This window comes from Balearica regulorum, chromosome 1, assembly GCF_011004875.1.
Source record: "Balearica regulorum gibbericeps isolate bBalReg1 chromosome 1, bBalReg1.pri, whole genome shotgun sequence".
NCBI lineage: Eukaryota > Metazoa > Chordata > Aves > Gruiformes > Gruidae > Balearica > Balearica regulorum.
The window spans coordinates 60204576-60225356 of NC_046184.1; the positions used below are offsets into that span (position 1 = coordinate 60204576).

At 45.1% G+C, this 20781-nt stretch overlaps 1 protein-coding gene across 3 annotated transcripts in view; it reads right to left on the bottom strand.

Moving 5' to 3' along the window:
• The window catches only part of ABTB3 (ankyrin repeat and BTB domain containing 3), a 174576-nt gene that overhangs the window by 144547 nt on the left and 9248 nt on the right, over positions 1-20781 (bottom strand). The window lies entirely within an intron of this gene.

Sequence of the window (20781 nt, forward strand, 5' to 3'; positions counted from 1 at the left end):
GGGGGAAGGGGTGTTGGGGGGAAGGGGTGTTGGGGGGGAGGGGGGGGTTAAAGGAGACTAAGCATAAAGATCTTCTCAGTAGCTGCTGAGGAAAAGAAAAGAGAAAAAAAAAAAAATCACATCTTGGGATTTCTATGCCCACATGTTTTTACCCTCAGTGTAGACTACCTCTCACCAGGAAGATTATGCTCCATATTTCTATGAACAGATACAAAGACCACTCTCCCCCATACGCAGGTTTGCCCTGACTTTTCTACACCACCGCCAAATACTGTGTCCATCCATCTCCTCTGGTGAGCAATCATCCATCCCGCGAGCAGCAGCCACGCTTCACCAGGCACCGCAGCACATGGGAGGTACTTTGGCCATCTTGAGGACATGAGGACTGTGCATATTGCATAGGCTGCTCTGAGCACGTCCCTGCTGGGGCATTCAGTTTAGGAGGCACAGGGAAAGGAAACCAGCACCAGCTGCCTCACACAGTTGTAACTGATGCTGTACCTAGTGGTAGTACCGGGGACAAAGCAATGGTCCCCCCCGCCCCTATGCACCAGCAAATTCCCCAGTGTCACAGCCCACAGGGTGGCTGGTCATCACAACAGGCAATGCTGGCGAGACACGCTCATCGCGGAGAATACAAGTCAAATATCTGATCACGTCTTGCTCGCTCCACTGCTCGTGTATACACATTCATCAAACCGCTTTTTAAGTCAAGAACCTCCTTCCAGCCAGTGAGTTTGCTCTTGCAAAGGCACGAGGATAATTGCAAAACAACAAAGCAACAGTTTTACAGGTATTTACTAATACCTTCATTGACACTCACATAAACCATTTTGCAGTATCATAGAGGAATGAGGAAAAAAACCCCCGCACAATCAGCCTGTATTTATGGGAGCCTCTTAGAAGCATGGGTGGCTTCCAGTTTCCAGTATAAGACTGGGCTTCTGTATAGTGTGAATAAAACCAGGGTAAACCTATCTGTTTGGCACGCGTGAGAAGACAGATGCTACCGGGTCCAAATCAGAAGCCCACAAACTCTGTTAATCCATGCTTGAGTTACCCTGTTGGAAATGACTAACTGCGCTTAGGCTACCACTTTTCCAAGAAAAAAAAAAAAAAAAAAATCATCACTCACCATTTAACCTTCACCAGCTGTGAACTCCCAGAAAAAGGGGATATGACCTTTAAAGGATGGGAGCACACAGGAATGCCTGAAGGGGCCACAAGGCACACATTATCAGCAAATGCACCTGAAATGTAAGGCAGTTTGAAAACAGAACAGCAAGTCTTTGCTGGCACCCTGGCCCTCCCTTCAGTGCTTAGCACTTGTCTCTCAATGCTGTTGATGAGCAGATAGAGGACCTTTCAGGTTTTTTGCCATGTGAGCATAGCAGGAGGAAAAAAGCAGCAAAGCTTCCTGTGTCAAACCATTCATGCAATGTAGGCAGCAAGAATTAACCCGTGACAGTGGTGCGAACGGGATGAGAAGGGTCTGGCAAGGCTGGGAGCACACCCAAGCACCAAAGCAATGGATCAGCAGGGTGCCCCCTCAGCCAAGAAACACAACATCAATCATCATTTCCTTTTCCGCTTTCCCAGAACCTTTGAAAAATGGCATAAAATGAGAAAAAATACCATTGCCAAAGTGATTTCAGTTTTAAGCTGCTTGCATGACAGAAGAATGTATAGTAAGTTTAAGCATGACTTCCAGCCAGAGCTAGTTCCCACTGGCATAACCAATATCAAGAACAAAATCCAGGTCCTTTCTCATGCTGCCTCAAGTATAAACCAGCTTATTCTACCCCAGTGCACAGGAATGCTAAGCAGGTCCACTTAAGAATGCATTATTTGCTCTTGGATATATTCTCTTGTAGTCCTGGAAGGCAAATAACATTTGCTTTCTGCAACACATCAAACTGAATACTCGCATTTGATTAGCTAGTTATGTGAGGTATCCTCAGGCTTTCTCTGCTCCTCTGCATTTTAATAATCTCTTTTTAATTTCTGACTGATAGTATTTTCACCCCAAGTGTATTAGTATTTCCACACACCTATGCTAATTCCAACATCGCAAGCAGCTGCCCGTTCTTCTTCACTCTCCTGGTCTTCGTACACTTTCTGTCTCACAGCTGCTGCCGCTATGTGAAAAGCATGCCCAATTTGCCATCTTCAGATAAATGGGTATTACTTCATCCAGGCCACTTGTTAATGCATAGAAAACTTCAGAGACGGCATCAATATTCTTTCACACTATACAGCCACATGAAAAGATTTTTCATAGCTTGAGCACAGATCTGCTCAAACTATGAAACCAATCCATTAGCGCCATATGAAAACCAATTTTTTAATCTTATTTTTCTGCAGAATGAAAAATATCATAATGCTAAGCTTGAAATAAAATTATGATTTGTAGTTTAATTTTTTAAGTATGTGAGTATTTTTCCAGATTTTGCTTTAAGCCCCCGCTGGTGCCTGCAATTCCTTGAAGCATTCTTACACTACACCACATGAAAATAAACTGCATTTATCCCCCGCAGAGTCAATCTGCACACCAACAATAAACACCCTAAGCCTGCCTCTTTTAATATGCGAAACTCTGACCTCAGATGTATATGCAAGGTTGCCGCTGACTTTAATGAAGACAGGAAAGTATATTTAAGGGCAAAATTGGGAATACAGTCTGGTTTTCCTCGATATTTCATATAACCACTCCATCAGATTCCTAAGGGTCTTTTTACCCAGGCCTCCGTAATGAGCTTGTGTGAGCTACACCTCCCAGTAAACCCCTTTCCCCCTTGACTCCAAATTTCAGAAACCTTAATTTAACTCGGAATATAAACAGCAAGTCCAGAGACCGTTTCCAACCCCGCGTATTCCTCTGATGCTCTTCCACAGCCTCTGCTCCATCCATTTGCTGCAGGCACACTGAAAACAACCCTAGCCAGGCATTCAGCTCCCCCAGGGTCAGGCACACAGGAAGGCTTTAGGGAATACACCAAAACCATAGGTAAAACAGGGATTTAGGGCAAGAGCACATGATACTGCTCTTAGAAGATGACTTGAAACCTCGTCTCAGGTGAAATACCCATCTCACAAGCCTGGATAGGGATCGCCTAGATGGGTGACATTGCTCCTGGACCTTGCCACCAGCTGGCAGACGTTTGCTAGTATAGTTCCTAATGTACGGAAATAATTTCACAGATGCTGGACTTTGAGAAAGAATAAAGCAAACAAACTAAACCACTCAGCCTGATGTAGTAAAGTCGCTTCACAAAAGAGGCGCTGCTAGATTTACGTTCCTTCATAAAGCAAATCTGCGTTAGGCCTTACCAAATCTGATTCCACCCCTGCGCCAAATCATCCATTTAAACAATGAAGCCCAGCACAAACGAAAGATAATTAACACAATGCGGAGTTTTGTTTCCTCTCAAAGGTGTTGAGCCCGGGGCTGATGAGGGCAGAGATCACTGCTGTGGGATGGCAGCCCCCTCAAAGGGGTTCACCTCCCCACCAGCACCCACGGGGGGGGACCCTGCTTGCTGTAGCCCCCCCAGGGCTCAGGGCAATCCCCCCAATAGCAGCTTCAGTCCCCAGCACTCTTCCAAGCTTACGGGGAGCACGGTCTCCCAGGGCATCCACCTTGGTCCTACTCCTCCCCTGGATCCCCAAAAACATTCCCCTCCTTCCCTAACACAGAAATAACAACACTTCACCAGCTCGCAGGGTGATGGCAAGGATGCAAGATGGGTTCCCACCAGCGGCAAAGACCAGGGGAAGCTGCTGGACACATCCCAGGCACGGGTGGGCATGCACAGGTTCAGCTCCTGGGCACAGGGGCAGCGCTCATTTTAGGAGGGATTTCAGGTTTTGCAGATGCCTGCTGCTGAGAAAGCATTTCTATTGTGCAGAGGGGTGGGACGGTAAGAGCTCTTCATCACCCAGCACGGCTTTGTACTGCTTCCCTGCTTTATGGGTGGAAGGCCAATTAGAGATAAACTGGGCTTCATTACATTATAAGTTATGATAGTGACATCACAGAAAAAGAAATGGGTTTTGTTTCCTCCAGCTCCCTGCTGTAGTCTCCATTAGGCATAAAAAAATTCAGATAGCACAACCATTTTCAATTCAAATGCTCCTGCTGTGCCCTCACCAGGACAACTCCCCAGGGAGAAGTTTTGCTATTGCTGATGACTGATAATGAAAGAGTAAACATCATGCTGCCCCACTTTCAGGTGTTCGGCCATATGGTTACCTGAAAATAAAAAGCAAACAACATTCAAAACTTCACCTTCTTTTTCCAAAATGCTTGTGACCTCTGAATCTGATTTTGCACGTGCTCTTTGAGATGAAGGTTATTTGAAAGATTTACATTCCAGGAATGGTTGCAAAGTGTGCGGGTTATCTACGGTGCTGCTTGCACGGGTTAAAAATAGCAGCTGATAACATGATACAACACTTCTGCCCAGTTCTCAAAAACCAGAACTGACAGGCAAGGTGAGAAAAGATTAGGAAAGTGCAGCCGGATTTCACATTTTATTTCATTAGGAAGACTAAATCCAGATCTTACATTCAAATCCTAGGAACCATCTGAACACCAGACCACCATCACAGCCTCGGGGCACTGCCCACTTGAATCCAACACAGACATCGCCTCAAACTCCCCTTGCATAAAGGCGCTTCCACAAAATCCGTGGGACTCGAAGGGTTACTAATCTGCTGCCCTGTTAAGCTGTGAATAAGCTGATGCACAGACAGGGCTGGTAACCGGTAGGTGTTAAATGAGCTGAGCCCCTTGTTCACGCCTCTAAGAGTGAGCACGCTGCTGCCACACTGCTTCGATGCGGCACTGAGAGCAGGCGTAGAGGGTACGGCCGCCCAGTGCTGCTATGGGCTGAGCACTGCGCCCACCGAAGCACAACTTCCATTCACAGACTGGGACACACACAGTCCACGGTGTGGGTGAAGTGGATCAGATGACAAAAAAAGTCATCACTTAAACTAAATAACAATTCACTACTCAACTACTTATATGTTTTTCTTCAGCAGATCAGAGCTTCTGACAAGAGCCTTGGTGGTTGTATCTCAACTCCAACTGCAGACACGTCCACAAAATGGTGCTTGAGCTCCCTGCACTGAAACAAAGTGGATGTCAGTGCAGCTACAACACAAATCTGCTTGTTTTCATCGCCAAAAAACGTGGATAGAAAATAAACTTCCAGCACCAAGCACCTCTTCTGGCTTCAGGGTAGTGACAAAACCAAGCCATGCAAAAGACAAGCTATGAAAATAACAATTTAACTCTGTCTTAAATAAACGAGCACACCAGGGACAAAACCATACAAAAAGGTGTAAACTAGCCGGATTTCAGGAAAGATCTCGCCTGGCATTCGGCAGCCTGCTGGACCGAACAGCAGCCGTGCCCAGGTGGCTCTTGGTCCTCAGATCTCATCCCAACCCTCAATAATGACATCTTGTGCTGGCCTCCGGCATGTCACTTAGTCCGCTTTCCTGAGCTTTTCCATCTATAAAATGGGAATAATCACATTTAATTTCCTTGCAGACCTGTTATTAGGGTTAATTAGCTAATGTTTGTACACTGCTTTGAAAAATGTAGGAGTGCTCGCTCTCTCCTTCTCTCTCACTTTCTCTATATATAAATATATGATGTCCTATTATCATAACCATCTGTGCCAGTGAGAAATTTTAATTGCTGAGCTAGCTCTTGGGAAAGACCTGCCATTCTGTAATATATAGGTCAGAGGACTTTGTTAACCGTGAAGGTAACGATAACACGTTTCAATGGGGAATGCAATGAGACATGGGGTAATGCTAAATTTGGTGCTAGCAGGGAGGTGTTTACCAAAAACCTAGATGAAAAATCTTGGTGTCCCTTCTGCATGTACCAGGTACTAAGGAAGGGACTTACAGTCTCTCTTCAGGAAAATAAATTTATCTTCAATGAAAAAAATTGAGAAAACATTGACCTGCATTTCAAAATGCAAAGGATGGGATATTCTAAAGGCTAACCTGTAAGAAATACATGTGAAAGCAATTCCATCGCTAAAGAGAAACAAGCGGGTCAAAATAAATGGCTCCTCTGGCTTATGGCATGAAATAAGCTCATTTCTTAAATGAGAAAAGAAATGAGAGAGGAAACAGAAAAGAAGTTATGAAGTCTAAATATACGCTGGAGGTAAAATATATATAAGGCATAAAGTTAAGGGGACAAACAGTAGGGTTTTTGTTTTGCTTTTAGTTTGAAAAAGTAATGGGAAACAAGTATATGTTTTTATAAATATAACCAAGGAAAATACAGGGGAGAGAATGGGTCTATTGTTGAACAAGGCAGGGGATCACATAACAAGAATCCAGATGGATGAAGCACTCAGTAGTTATTTCCCTATGTGTTCTGTACAAAGGACACAGAAGTATTAAGCAGGAGATAAAATTCATGATCTAGATAAGCCTGGGAAAAAAAATGAAGACAAAAAGAAATGTGAAAGTATATCTATTTAATCAATGTGCCAAATTCTTTCTATAGCAAACATCTACTGAAGTCAATGGAGTTAAGCAAGGGATAAATTTAGCCTACATTTTATAACTCAATAAGACCAAATGACATGCACAGAAGGGATCTAAAGAAACCAAATATACACTGAGACCATAAAACTGCTGTTGAGCAGTCTTGAAGCTCATATGGAACTAGCAAGATACGAGCAGTCTGGAGACAAACAGTTTGTAGAAAAGAGGTACAACATGGGGATGGAGTAGGAGATAGAGTTAGGAAATTCCAATCAACTGCTTTATTAGAAGAAATAAAATACACAACATAAAACAGCATGATGAGTAAAAGAAAGGTTCAATAAAGAATGATTCTGCCCAGAGAAATCCGAACGTCTTCCAAACATACAAGTGTCTTGGAGGGAATGAATCCTAAATTAATTAAGCAGTCGTTACTACTTATTCCTATGGGAATACAAACATACACGGAAGAGTATGCTTTCAACAATAACCCCACAAAACCAGAAAGAATGGGACAGTCCTAGGTCATAGTCTATGCTAACCTATGCTGGTGTAAATCTGGGCAACATTCACCGGCTGCCACAGATTCAGCTCAGCAGAGTTGGAAGCCAAGGCTGGACCAGCCTTGAACCCAATCCCATCACAGTGAACTCATGCTCTTAGGAAAGGTGCTCACTTAGCACCCAGGGATGACAACATTCTCTGCTCGTCCTGGAAAGCAAACCACTGTTCGTGCCAGAGGAACCATAAATCACTGAGCGTGGTCAGACCTTAGGTTGCCAGATGGAGGAGCTGGTTATGAAGACTGATTTAGATGAACTCAAAACTGAATTCAGATCATGGACTGTCTTCACTGGAGACTAGCATTACCACTGGGAACAGGCCTGGGAATTTTCAGTCACCTATGTGAATCACAGATCCACATCTTCTGTTACTGTGCTTAATGTGAGCTTAAATAACCCAGATGTATCAGAAATGTGGGTAAACTAGCCACTTGACAACTTAGAACAAAAGCGTGTGTGTGCGTACACACACATATCTATATTCTCACAATATTTCAATGCAAAATTTTAACTATTTACAATATTGGTAGAAGAGCAAGAAGTTCCCATAGCACCCACAACCTTTACACAGAACCACTAGATCTGCAACCACTATCACATGAAGAACACTGATACAGGGTGTTTTTACAAAAAATTACTTAAAAGGCCGGAAATATCAAGCAAATTTCATGATCAAATCACATTTACGAAAGATAGCAAGCAGCACCTGATGAGAGGAAGAGGGCTGATACACATCTGCTCCGGCCCTCCTCTTACAGTCTGGTAAGAAAACCCACTTCACCACGATGAGCGCTGAGGAGGTCACCAGGTGATGGAGAACCACCAACATGGGATGACTGAGCGAAACCATGCAATGAACCCACAGGCCAGGGAGATGCGCACACTCAGGAAGGATAAGCCCTCGTTCAGCCAAAAGACACAATTTTGTGCCAAAGGCTGCAGGTTTTTGGGGGGGAGGCTGGAGAGAGGCACAACAGGGGACATCCCACCAAGAGGATCAGCAGGTTTAGGAGGCACAGGGGGCTTTGAGGAAATTTGCTTATAGTTCAGGGACAGAAGAGGAAGTGGAGACAATTGAAAAATAGCAATATATAGCACCGAAGGGATGGATAATGTACAATAGATGAAAAATCATAAGCAGCTTAAAAAAAAAGATTTCTGTAGGTTATGGTAAACCAGTCTCAGACCAAGCTGCAAGTGTGCGAGCTTCCTAGCACTTACCCAAACAGCTCCTCTGCTGGCACCATACCTCAAAATTGCTTTTTATTTGACATTATCTGCCCTGCCTGAGGAGGTACTTTGTAAATAAACCATCCCTAATAACACACAATCAAGCGACAGCTCCCTGCAACATTACAAGGTGTCCACTTCAGGGAACTCCCCATCATACTCGACTCATCCCTCTATTTCCCAACTGGCACCTAATGCACACGGGAGGGGACTGGACCCCCACACCATCACGCCCTTGGCTTTGAAGGGATGCACTGACTGCAGGTCCAACACCTGACGTTTGCCACGGCTTCTGCGTGACTCGCTCGATAGCTCCGGCAAGCTGTAATGTACTTAAACGCCAGGGCTGCCGCAGCAGCTGTCGATCAAAAGGCCCACAACACAGTCATTTCTGTTTCTTGGAGGAATAACTACAGGTGCCTGCTGTACACTTTGTGTTTTTTAAAGGTGGTTTACCTTGTCGAGACAGGAACGGGAAACAAGTTTATTCAGGCTCACCCATTCTTTATGGAGTTCATGGCCCTTGTGAAAATACCTTCCTCCCCCCCGCCCTGCTGCTCATAGATGACAGGCATTTCCAGAGCAAAGGCTCAAGGGGTGGATTTGCAGTGCATCTACCCTTAACCTGACTTCTCGGGAAGTTCTGCGCCTTGCAGAGAGGCTATTTCCAACTGTTGTATCAGCAACTCAGGGGATAAGCCTGGTGCCAGGTGGCTTAGTCGAGGATTACCAAAAGCTGGGCTGCTCCCAACATCTCTTTTTAGCTGCCTGTCTCCACTCTCAGTGAAGTTTCTGGGACTCCTCCTGCTTCTCCAAGAGCAAACATCAGGCGTCCTTCCCAGAAAGCCAGGTGATGCAGGCTTAGAGATGGTGCTAGGTGATGCATCAGGAGACACTGGCCACACGCTCTTAAGAAATCACTGCACAGCAGTGTCCAAAGCCCAGTCCTTCGGTGGCAATGAGCCTTGGCACTGGCTGTCCCACTGACAGCATCGCCAAATGAGCTGCAAGAGGAAGGCACCCCCTCCCCATGAGCCTTGACTTTCTTCATCTTTGCAATATTACAGGGCTCTGGTCAACATCAGAGGATCTTGCAGCCACGGGGCTGGGAAAGCAGAGCACTAAAAGGAAGGGAAAGCCTTTGGAAATATGGTTTTAATAACTTTGGGCCTGTATCAGCATGTATCTCCCAGTGACAGTACACGAACTTATTCAAGATAGTCACTGTGCATTTCCCTGCACCAGCTGCACGGCACGATGATGTTTTGAAGTAACTCGGTGCATAATATATATTCAGCAACCATTTATGAAGCACATAAGCAAGCAGAAGAGGAGACAAAAACACTCATCCTAAATCACCAGTGCTGCGGTGGTGATTTGCTTTATTCCTTAACCATCCCAAAGTAGTCAGATGTTATACATGTTAAGAGTTTACAGCTAACCCATACAACCAGGCTCAGTAGATCCAATTTACCAGAATAAGTTTTGTGCCCCTGGTTAGGAAAGAACTTTTGTGGCTCTTCCACTGTCCTTGCACAACACAAGCTTCAGCCCAGCTGAAGGATGAGATTGAAGAGATATCAAGAGAAAACAGAGACAACTAAGCCATCAGAAGCCAAACTGCAAAAGCTAAAAGCTGCAAAATGCTATGGACACATTTCATGTCATCCCAAAGCAGCAGAACCAAGAACATCTAAAGAACAAACTATTTTCAGCAGCACTGATGGGAACTGGGAAATTAAAATACCAGACTATGGAGTACATACACTTGGGTTGCTGGCCGGCCCATATGGCCGAGGCAATTATCTCCACTCATTTCACCTCTCCACTCACTGGAAAAAGGACAGATTTGGAAAGAAGGATGGAAAAATACTGCTTAAAGAGAGCAACAGCTTTTCACAATCTCTAAAAACATTTCCGTATATATTATCTAAAAAGGATATAAAATAGTATGATCATAGGCCACGCTAAGGTGTGCCATCTCATAATACGCAATCACCACCGCGCAGAACCTGTATGGGGTAGATCAGTCGCCCAGCAGGGCACCAGGGACATCAGAGCATTCTGGGGCACCGCAGCACAGCGGGGACAGCCTGCTGCAGCGATCTTGGAGAACTTCAGAGGTTTTTAAAAATATATACATAAAAAAAAAGTATGTGACTAAATGCTCCCTTTCCTGTTGCTGTTTGCATATTGTTAAAGGGACAACTCCATTTTTAAAACACTTTACAGGTCACCTTCAAGAATACACCATATATACCCACACTTGCTCTGTATTTCCTAACCATCCTTTAATTCTCGATAGGATTGTACTGCACAGCCCAGTGTTCCCAACTTTCCTTTGCATCAGGTTATGATTCCCAACAAAAGCGGCTACCTGTAATTCTCCACAGCTATGCTTGTGGGTATTTCACATTTTTAAAGCCAGGGAAGTCTGAAACTTTGGTGCAATAGCAGGAGGGGGAAAACAGCTGCTTAACTCTAATTTGAAGTAAACACCACCTCCTGGCAGATGCCTACCCTACGGACGATACATGGGGAGCACTAAAGACCACCAGCAGCACGATGACTCCTAATTAGTAACAAATGGAAATGAGAATGTATGGAATGGGGCTGCCTGTGCCCACGTGCAGTAATTAGTAACACACTGCACCACGCGTGGTATGTGACACTGTCACTCGAGCAACCTCCCCTTCTGTGAAAGAGGAACAAGGTTAGACCTCCCAACCCCATGTACGGTTTTAGTTTTAACAATTTATTCGAAGGATGCATCACAGTGACGGTCAAGGAACGTCCAAGCTGGATATTACATCTGAGGCAAAAACGCCAGATCAGCCCCACTACTTCCCACAGCCTGTGGATTTTAAATGAAACCTCATGATCCAAATTTAGAAGTGAAGCAGAAACCTTGTGAAGAAGCCGCTCCCTGAGAGAGCCTGGGATTGCTGCCTCGGACGTCGTTAGGAAGGTGTCCAGCACCAATGCAGGGAAAAGGCCACGTCGCAGCGTGCCTTGGAGGAATGATGGCAGAAGGGACACTGCTACTGGTGCATTAGGAGAGACAGCTGCTGCTACTGCTTCCAGTGAAATGCACTGCAGCTCCTGTTACCATCAAGCAGTGGAGAGGACTTTTATGTGTCATCATCACCCACTGTTAGCTTTGACACTGCTTTCATCTCCACTGTTTACACATTGAAGAGAGAGAGAGGTGCTGGGAAGACAATTCACTCAGAAATGCCTGCTTAAGAACGCACCCCTCTTATTTTCCTGCAGCATATGCATGGGTAAAAATAGGCAACCGGCCTTGATATCTGGTGAAGCTCTCAAACACTGAACAGATTTGCTGCAACCTTCCTGGGCACCGTGCAAAGCCCATCCTTCCCTCCAGACACCCCTGAAAGGAGTGGGAGGAGAGCGGGGCAGCAGATACGCTGTGGTTTCTAACTGCGCTGCTCTAGGGATACTGCATCAAATGGGGTGGAAGGGTTTCCTCCTCCCCCCTCCCAGTTCTGTGTTTCGGTCTCAAAACCAACCTAGCCAGGAGTTTATGGATGAGGACAAGGGAGGAGTGAACATGGCAGAAGGCAGCACCTAATACCGTATCACACGCTGTAACTGTGGCTGCAAAGACTTGTAGCTGGCACAGCATCAGCCAAACAAAAAAAACATGGGACTATCAGGCTCAAGATACAGCCACTGCTTGAGGAAGAACGAGATGGAGGGAAACTAATTCCCACAGAGCTCAGTCGGTGCAGGGTCACAGAAGAGGAGGACTGGAAGGAGCCTCCAGAACTCACTCCACACATGAATTCTGCAAATGCTTTTGTCACAAGAATATTACTGACTCCTTCCCGCTTCCCTTTTATTTTCTTATAGAGCACAAACCCAACAGACATCTATGATGACTAAAGAAGCAATTATTGGCACGTCACTGAAACACTGCAAGGACAGAATTACTCCAGATTCACGGTACACCCTCACCACTTGCTGACTATTGTATTTGCTACAGGACTGACTCTGTCCTCATTGAAGCCATACCAGCACACACCTCAAGTCCATGGAGCAGCACCATGCTTCAGGGACCATCAACACCTTGCAAACCATGGAAGCGGATGCTGAGCCAGGTTTTCAAACCTGGGCAGCATGATGATATCATTAGCCAAACCTGTGCAACTAACAACTGTGTGCTTTTCTTCGAGGCATTGCAACAGCTGGCCCCACTGAAGACATGATCTAAGACATCTGGTACTCACATTTTGTGGGGGTCCTGAGCTGAGTGGGTATGGAAGCTACTCACTGCTGTGCTCCTGAGCAACCAAAACTGAAATTCAATTTTGGTGGTCAATTGGATCTCTTAATTTCCACAATGCTCCTGGCTAGATGCATTTTCTTTTCCACACATGCGCACAATTGCAGCTGCCTGGCCTCACAGTAGACAGCAAGCAATCAAATACAAATGCGGACATTGAAATCTCAGGCAAATTCAGATCCATGCAATGCAAACATACGTACCCTCATACAGGCACATGTGCTTTCCAGCAATTTAATGATTCACTGCAAGGGAAGAGTCTGTTCGGTTTGATTCAGGAACAGGTATTGATCCTGACACCCACATGGCATCTTCTCAGGAGAACAAAGTTATTCCCCCTTTTCTATGTCTTTTTCTGGATAGGTGTCTTGACCCGAAATGCTATACTGATTCCAGGTGTCTTTAAAGGTTCAGTGCGTCTGTGCAAGAACAGAAGGGGCAACAGAATGGTCCCACAGCATAGTAATTGCTGCTCCTGCAGGGATTTGCCACTTTCCTTAACCCTTACTTTGTCTCAAGGATTTACTCAGCTACGTGCAGGACAGCAGACAATGCATAAATCTCCCCTCAGTTTCCACCAAGTTTAGACATTCACTTTGCACAAGTTAGAAAATGTATTTAGCTTTTTATTATTTTTATTTAAAGGCCTACAGAACAACATAAATCCCTCCTTCCTTTTCTGGAGGAGCCAACAGGACTCGTTAAGCCTTCTGGTTCCCTCTGCTGCCATAAAGAGGTGCAGAGTTTCTGAATGTGATCAGCTGCTGTGCAAAGGCTCTGCTGCGGTCTTGGAAAAAATTCAGAGTTCACACACCTCCCGCCGGAGCTTCCTGCAGGATCACGCCAGCCTCCCAGTACTGCCGAGCCGAGGCGGGAGCCGGCGCTGGCAGTGAAGGTCACCTCTGAGCAGAAAGGCTTCTAGAGACCCTCCTCTCTGTCTCTGGGTCTTTGGAAACAACTAGGCTTCAGAAGTGACTGTCTACACAACGCACGGGGCTGAAAGGAGCAGTCTATCTCTGCAAGGAAGAGCAAGAAGTCAAAGCACTTAAGCTTTTGCTTTCTACTAGGCTTCCAACATACTGCCCTTGAAGACATTAAAGCCAGGCATCTCGCTAACAGAGATAGAAAGCTAGACACCAAACAGAGCATCTCCTTACAGGCTCTCCATTAGCCTCCTGAGACAGACTCGCAACTAAGAATGAGGAGAGCACGGAGACCCCAACTACTCAGCTCTGTGTGGTTTCCACCTGGCAGAGCCCAGGGCTGGAACAGGGCGCTGAGCCAGGTTGGGCAGGCCAGGAGATGTGGCATTTCCATGTGCAAAGGCAGTACCCACCCCTGCTTTACATCCCTTCCAGCTTCCCAAGAGTCAGGGGAAAAGAGCTCCCACAGTCAGGCAGCTGATAGATGCTACACCAAAATGAGAGGCATCAAATTGACTACTGCCGTAAGTGGCTACAGCTGCACCTACCCGCAGGGGCTCTCCTGCAGGAACAGCAAGGTGACAGCAAACCTCAACATCCCTAGACTAAAATACCGGCACAAGTACAAGGCTGGTTTGTGCATGCTCAAGGGAGGTGATGCTTCCAAATACTACGTTTACACATGTAAAACAGAGGCAAATTGTCAACTAACTGAGAGCTTATCCAGCACCCCCAGGCAGCAAGGCTGCCTGAAATAACTCCTTGTCGAAGAATCGCTCACGTTCACCAGAAGGCATCGGGCAACCTGATGGCAACAGGCTGCGGAATATTTGCTAGATCTGGATAGCATCCCTTAAGTTGCCCTCACTAAGGGGTGGGATGCCAAAGCCAAGAAGCACTACATGCTAATGTCCCCATCAGTCATTCATTTTGAGATATTTCAAGCACATGTGTTGTAAGGACAGCTTCCATCAACAGCAGTGCTTCAAACACAAAGGCTGGTATCACTGAAAATTGTCTAAGGAGGAAAGTGCTATATGAAAGTTCAAATATAAGATGTTTTTCTCCGACAAGCACACTTCAGAAATAGAAACCACAGTAGAACACAGTGATTAACAGAAAGATGCATGTATCTTTTCTAGGTCAACTCTCAATAACTTGAGAAGATACCAGGTCACAGACTCATTTGGTGGGTTGAGTTTTTTCTTTTATTCTTTTTTTTTTTTTTTTAACACAGCTATATTGACTTCAATGGAACTTTTCCATTCTTAAACCAGCAGATCTGTCAGATAATATATTTCACCTAAATGGAACTCAAGAAGCTTTCTCTCACAATAAGCGTAAGGAAGATCATTGCAGCATGTCCTCATCAGATATTAGGAAGTAGAAATTTAGGAAAACTTTACAGCAAGACTTGAGACCATGAAACTAAATTCTGCTCTCATTACCAGCTGCTGAGATTTAGGCTTGGACCTGCAACTCAGAGTCTATGGACTGGATAAAGGAAAAATCAGCCAGTATTTCCATACTTCTCTGTAATTTGAAACCACTGAGACATATCTCAGGGTATAAATCACACAGCTCTATAAATAAAATAAATTATGATTTTGTACTCTTTGGAAGAAAGCTGACACCAAATTAATGTAGTGAATGTAAGAAAAAAAATAAGCCTGGCTTGTGGCCCAAGCACGTAAGAAGCTCCCCCTTGTTCCAGGGGAGGAAACTCCACCACCACCATTAGTTGGCTGTGCCTCGGGGGCTTATGGCTACAGGTAGTCTACAGTACACTACATGTCTGTCTGTATGTAGCATCTTCAGGTAATGAGGTAACTGTTTATTAACAGAAAGTGCCACCAGCAAAATTCCAGCAAACTCTCATGAAAGTGCAAGCTCCTCTCAGGTAATTAAATGGGAAATCTTCCCAGTAAGTCCCAGTCCCAGGTTCACATCACATGGATACCCATGATTGCTTCTCTACGCTACATGAAAAGAGTGTCCCACTTTTTAAATGCACACTGTCACTTCTGTGAATTGAAGTATGACCTTTCCCTGGCAGTCTTTTTAAAACAAAGCTGCTACATGCATGTGAAAAAGCAAGTAATCCGCTACCAGAAAATACTTAAGTTTTGTATAAACCAATTATCCTCTGCAGCAAAAAGATCAGATAAACACAGTTTTGAAAGCGTGTGGTTATGAAATGATTGAATGTATCATTTTGACTCTTTTATAACAAATTAAAAGATAAAGCTGAAGACTTCTTTCATTTCATAACAGGAAAGAAATCTTCTAACACACAACTGTCACTTAAAACCCCTTCAGAAACATCCTGTTCAGTTTCAAAGTCAGGGACAAAGGTGCATTATAAAGTGCTTTAAGGAATTTATTCCCTCCTATTCTGTATCCCCCACCTTGATAATACATAACAAAGCAAGCAGGACACATCTTGGAGCCCACAGATAGAAAACCAGTGAGAGCTTTGCCTGCCGAAGACATCAGGATCCTTGGGGGCGCCTATAAACCACCATGTCTGAAGCCCGAGCTGCAGTTCCTGTAACTCTCTTGCCTTCTGTACGTGACACGAGCATAATTGCTCAGTGAGTTTACAAAAAAATATGAATGAGCACATGAAGACCATTTCTCAAAATCCTTGCAAAATGGGAAGTTGCATTTCTTATCTAGTTTCTAAGAAATAGAGATTTACATGGTTGCCCGTGGCTGCTAGTCCCTCCACTGCCCCCAGCAACCGTCCAGCTCATGGGTAGATTTCAACTAACTGGTCAAGGGGACCACGGCACAAGGGATGGCCACTGACAACTGTGTTTCTAGAAGCGTTAGGAAGCAAAAGATCTAAGAGAGACTATGCTATTTTCCCCCGTGGAAGGGAAGGCTGGTGCCAAGCTGAACCTTTGTCAGGCACTGGAGAAGTGAAACAGGATTGTGCTGCGTGACAGAGATGGAAAAAGCTTCCAAGAAAGCCGCAATTAATTGTGCTACGGTATCAGTAAGCACACTGGTTACACCATCAGAGCCAATTATTTTCCCTCCAAGACATTACATTACCACATTATTGATGCAACTGGCCGGCGTAACAAAACGGTGCTTTGCATCCTTCTTCCTACTGAACACCAAGTTCACAACGCTGTAGCACCGATGCCAGACTTAGTGAGGGGTTTTTTTCCAGTAGGTCAAAAATTCCAGTTAACAACCTAAAAAGCAGCTGTGCAAAAAGTTAAACACCTGTCCTTAATCAAATGCAAATGCTTGGGTTTCTATTTGATACAACTCAAAATTACAGCTATTTCTAAATACTCTGCTTCAACAGTGAGTATTTTTACCTCATCTGGACAGACTATTTTCAGAAAGGCATTTGAGAGAGATTATGCCAGAATGCAGTAAATTAGCAAGCCGCTTACGTAAATACTGAACTTCTTTGAAGTTAAGGGGGGGGGGGGGGAAATAAGCAGCTATATCTAGAGGGTCGCCACTCCTAACGCAGAGAGCTCATGTGAAAGCCAGGAAAGATTTGCCCATGTCAAAACTGCAGAAGAAAACCTAGAGAAGTTATCACAAAAGGAGCTCAGAACAGCAGATCATTCAGTCCTGCAGCTCTTACTAATTTGTGGGACTACTGAAAACGAGTAAAGTTTATTCATGTGAACAATACTGCAGGAAGGAGCCTCTGTTTGCAGAGCGCCCAGTCAGCAGCGAATGGTTCTGCAGCGCAGAGGAAGGCCAAGAACGCCCACCACGTCTTGTGCAATGCCTGGGAAGGCTGTCCAAGTGAAGGTTGGGCTAAAACATGAAACAGTACTTCCTCTGCAATTATTAATATAAGACAGAGTATTAATATAATCTTTAGGAACATTCTCCTTCACACGCATAACCCCAGAAAATCCCTTTCCAGTCACTCCCTGCAGTATTCAGCTCCACAAACCCCCAGTACATTGCGAAAAGGATATAGATGGCTCTTTAGAGTTATTTTAAATTTACTTTCTTTCAGTTTCATTTAATCTTCTCGCATACTGGCTCTCTGCAAAAAAACTAAGCGGTTGATCAGTTCCCGCTTTGCTGCTCACTCTCTCGCACGGTGCAATCACAGCTTCTCCTCAGTGCCTTCTTTCTGGACTAAATAACACCACTCTGGTTGACTATCACTGTACCAAAATATTCCCCTTGGACGTCCCGACTTTCATTATCTTTTCCGTTGTTTGCCCTATTCTTTCTCTTTCTGGAAATGAGGCTACTGAAACTGAACTAATTATTCCAGGCTCAGAGGATGTTTTATGGGGGTGCTGAATTGTTCTCATTTTTCCCTCTGCCACAGCCAATACCCATGTGTTTGTTTAAATAACGACAACTATTTCAGTGTATGGGTGCCATGCCAGCAGCACTGTGAACCTTCAGGGGAAACAAGATCAGAAGTCGTCCCCATGATGCTCCTCAAGCCCCAGTCAAGGGGAGAAGTAAACTAAAAAGTCCTCATTTTCTCAACCCCTCTGCCCTTAAACACAGTCCTGACCCCCAAAATGGATGTTTTCCCAGGGCCTCATCTAACTCAGACCCTACCAGACCACAAAGGTGTGATCCCAACCCTAAAGACCACAGTGTGCCCACCACAACACCTTCTTACTCCAGCCGGGGATGTATCGGCAGCACTGTCGGGAGTACGGAGCACGGATTGCACAAGCTGCCTGTGGGCCTCGCAGCTCCTTTTGACAGTACAGGTGTAACTCTGCTCAGCAACTAGCTTTGTAGCCAGTTTCGCAGTTTGGGTGTGTTTGCCCTGTTTGCATGAGAAGCAGCTATTAAGCAGGCAGCAGCGTTCCAGGTGAACTCCCAGGGAGTCCCAAAGCATAGCCCTAGGTTGGGCAAATCAGAGCCGTCTCATCCCAAGGTGACAAAGGTGGCGGTAAGGGTGGCAGGGTCCCTTCCAAAGGAAAACCTTGCCACGGCTGTGCCTCCTCTCTCCAAATCAAAGAGAAGCCACCTGCGATTGCAGTCGACACCTGAGCATCCAGGGCCAGCCCAAAACCTTAGAAAACACTTTGTGACTCACCAGCTCCTGCCTCACACCGACACAGTCTGTAATTAAAGTGTCTCGATAGAACCTCACCAGCCCTGATAAGGTGGTGTTTTCCCACCCGTCTGATAACTGCCAAGTCTCTCCACAACCTCAAGCTCTGTCTTGAGCCCTTCTCTCCCCGTGACATCCTTGGTCAGCAGAGAGGAGGCAGAGCTGGCAGACATCAGCATCCCCATCTGCTCTGGCAGTTTGATGGCTCTCATCACCACAGGTCTCCTTGTAAAACCCACCAATTATCCCACATGTACGCAAGTTCTATGTGCTGAAGAGAGGTGACAGCCCATATCCATCCTGAAAATCAATTAGACTATCTGTATGCTTAAGGGGGAATAAGCTTTGGCTGGGGTATTTTTCTCTTGTATTTAATCTTGCTTTAGAAGCATTCAGCCACCACAGTTTAACTGCTGATGTATGTCAGACAGACAACGTCACTGATTTATCTACCTTGGCTCTCAGTTTTCAGCTGCAAGAACATTGCTATGTAAGTTCAGCATCCTTTGCGTTAGATAGGTGTTTATCTCATTTCTACCTTTAAACCTGTAAAATAGTCAAAGTTATTCCTGCTTGTCTTACCTGTGGTTCACCAAACATGTTCTTTAAGACAGAAGGCAAGACATCGTATGCACACACACAGGCAGATATTTTTCATTAAAAATAGTCTCCACTTTGCTGGTGTCTGCCCCTGCATTCACTCAGCTTGCAAAACTGTTTTCACTATCCAAAACCATTGATGCACAAGGCAGTTTTTCTGAGCACGGTGGTATAATGAAGAACTAGCTAATAGGTAAAGCAGAACAGCAGGTCCTAACTACTGGGAGGAGGCTTTTTTGTTTGGGTTTCTGCTCCCCCCTCCCCCCCATGTTAAAAGAATTGGGTATTTTTACAACCCTCCTCCTTACTGAGAACACGCCAGATAATTAAACCTAAGCTCTTAATTTTAAAAATCTAATTTACTTTTGAAAACATACACTACTGGACTATTTTTAGGATTTTTCTTATGTGGGCCAGCGGAAATAGGCTAGCCAGTTAGCACGAGGGCTTACAGGCTGCGCCAAGCAGAATTCACGTTGCAGTCTTTAAGCTGAACGCCATGAACCAGTAAAACAACGGGGAAAAAAATTTCCTTTCAAATTATAAATAAGTATCTGCAGTGGGGTACTGATACTGATCTTCAGTTTTGAAAAAAGCTTATTTTTAGCAAAACTCAATCTGGGCCTACAGCTTTGACTCAGGAGTTTCTTTAATTTGTTACCAACCCAGAGCAAAATAATCTATCTACCTAGACTTACACAGTGAATGATTCAGTGAAACTAATTTCTGTGATACACTGGCATGTGAAAAAAAAATAAATGCTCCTGTATTACAAAAAAAAAAAAAAATCTTCTTGGCATCCTCCACAAGAAGCATCTCAGTGGGTACCCAAAATGACTCCGACCTCTGACATCTCTCTCCTTTCTGTTGGCAGCACTTCCCACCGAAGGGCTGGGAGTCCAGCATGAGTCCCCAGGCATCTGGCCCGCCTCACCAGTGGCAGCTTGCCTTGCTACTGGCCATGTCCTCTGCTTCTCCATCACCTCAAAGCAAAGATGTTTCACCTGGGGCAAAGAACCTGCAGCCTGGGGACCAGATACAGCCCATAGACCACAACCTCTATTTTTCCAAATCCCTGCCGGTTAACATCCCAGAGAGCGGTCTGCAAGGAAAAGCCAATCTTCCCCGACTTTAGCTCCTTGTTCACGGCCAAACACAATATATTAGCAAAGGCACTACAGCCCAGCAGTGTTTATCCAAGACCACCACGGGACCAGAGAAACTGTGAAACACTGCGGGATGTGAAGTTTCCTCCAATTATTTGACCGCCTTGAAAATGCAAATGTATTCACCATACCTCTGCTGCAACCCCAGCCCTGTTCACTTCCCCCACCTGGGAGCAATATTTCATAGCAGTGCAATTTAAAAGCAGGGTGTTTTTATTAATTTTAAAGCCTCAGACTCTCACAGGTCCAGGTGCTACTCCACAGCACTCAAGGACAGAAATCTGGCCCTTGAAGAGGCCTCTTCTCTAATCTTCTTGGGGGTTCCTGTTTGCCTGCTCACTCAAGAGCCTGTCCCGAGACCCTTATGGCCACGTGAAGTCCATGTGCTGTTCAC